The sequence below is a fragment of the Dioscorea cayenensis genome, unplaced genomic scaffold (assembly GCF_009730915.1).
Source record: "Dioscorea cayenensis subsp. rotundata cultivar TDr96_F1 unplaced genomic scaffold, TDr96_F1_v2_PseudoChromosome.rev07_lg8_w22 25.fasta BLBR01001248.1, whole genome shotgun sequence".
NCBI classification, from domain to species: Eukaryota; Viridiplantae; Streptophyta; class Magnoliopsida; order Dioscoreales; family Dioscoreaceae; genus Dioscorea; species Dioscorea cayenensis.
Window position 1 is genome coordinate 30,968 of NW_024087639.1, and position 1,978 is coordinate 32,945.

The window sequence follows — 1,978 nt, forward strand, 5'->3', positions numbered from 1 at the left end:
TGGACCTTTGGTTGCTCCACGAGAAATTGGGATGACTCTTCCAACGGATTGTAGGTATTGCTATATGGATTTCCTTGATTCCTCATGCCATTACCCACAAAATTGACATTCTAAACTGAAGATGCATCACCAATAGATATCGGGCAATCGGAGGGAGCATGTCCTCCACTACACCCGTGAAATTAATCACGCACCGCTACTGCTCTAAAGTTAGAAGATCTAATTTCTTACTCAATGATTCCACTTGAGCCGCCAACGAAGTCACTGCATCTATCTCATGGAGACCAACCACCTTTTTCTTCTCCCTGGCATTCCATTGGTAGCTGTTTAACCCCATTTCTTCAATTAATTGACAGGCCTCAACGGGAGTCTCGCTACTTAAGGTACCTCTTGCTACCGCATCTAAGAGTTGCCTTGTACTCGGATTCGCACTCATTGTAAAAGGTCTGAACAGTCATCCACTCTGGGAATCCGTGTTCTGGGCACTTTCTCAAGACCTCCTTGAACCTCTCCCACATCTCAAATAGAGACTCCAATTCCAATTGTACAAAGGATGAGATCCCATTCCTAAGCTTTTGCGATTTTTCTCGGGAGGAAAAATAACTGCCAAGAAAAAGCTTCTACCATCTCCTCCCATATGGTAATTGATGCTCTAGGTAATGAGTTTAGCCATTGCTTTGCTCTCCCTTTCAAGGAAAATGGGAAGGCTCTCAACTTGATGGCATCATCCGTTACCCCATTTATCTTCAACATATCACACACCCTCGAGAAAGTTCTCTATATGACCTGCTTTGGATCCTCATCGGCCAAACAATTAAACTGTCATGATTGCCGCAACATGTGAATGAATGTCTAGCTTCACCTCAAGTTCGAGATGTAATCGGGGGACACACAATGCTCGATTGTGATCACTCACCATCAAGGTCCGCATAATCGGATAATGTCCGGCCGCTCATTCTATTCTCGCCTTGTTTTCGATTCTTCTACTCCAAATGAGCTAGATTAGACTATTCTTGCATAGGTTCTTTCCCTTTTCTTCTAAGTGTACGTTCAAGCTCGGGGTCTCCTTCAATCAGTATGGAGGGGTTCCCTCGGGTTATAACCTAGAGCTGCACCCAAAAAGAAAGAAAAAGAAATCAAAACGATGATAGAATAAGAAAATATGAAATAGAATGAATAAATGAATAGCTAAGAAAACAAAGTGCAAAGTACCTCTAAATACCTACTCCCCGGCAATGGTGCCAAAAACTTGACAAGTCCGTATATGCGTGTAAACCGCAAGTGCACGGGTGTCGAAGTAATAATCCCAGATGAGTGGGTATTGTATCCACAGAGAGTAGGGAATAAAGACACTTAAGTTATTTCTTAACTAATGTGGAAGATGAATAGGGATATGTGTCACATGATTCAATTCTCAAAAGTAAAAACAACAAGAAACAGAGCACAAGTAAAGGAGAAGGTAAGGCAATCGATAAAGATGGGGTACCCGGATATTATTCCACCTAGGGAAATCAATTCAAGTGCAAGAAACCTTTATTATGACTCGTAATTAATGCAATAGTGAGTCATGGAAATCCTTAATTGCATAGTCCCAAATCTAAGGTCAACCATGGCTAACTCTATACATGTCCCGGAGGAGAAATCGAACAATCCCAACACCTAGCACTCGTATAGAATTGCAATGAGCTCTAGGGATTCCAAATGATAAACCCTATTCCTATGCATAGACCTAACCCTTTGGTCCAGGTGAAAGATCCCTAGCCATAATTAAGCCCTAGATGCTAAAATCACTTCAACGCTTTACTCCATTGCACTCATAACTAAGCCCCAGCGGAAGGTCATCCCTTAGCCCATTCACTCTACTATAGCCACAAAGAACTCTTGGAATGTGGAGGTAGGATAGATCACACCAGAGGGGAAAGGGGACACTTCGCTACCTCTCGACTCACCTTCTCAACCCTCTCCAATCTAGCTTTGT

At 42.6% G+C, this 1,978-nt stretch overlaps 1 non-coding gene across 1 annotated transcript; it reads left to right on the plus strand.

Moving 5' to 3' along the window:
* The first annotated feature begins 468 nt into the window (after positions 1-468).
* Positions 469-575, plus strand: LOC120255951. Its single transcript, XR_005535153.1, has one exon. It is a non-coding gene; the product is annotated as a small nucleolar RNA R71 (small nucleolar RNA).
* Positions 576-1,978: the final 1,403 nt, after the last annotated feature.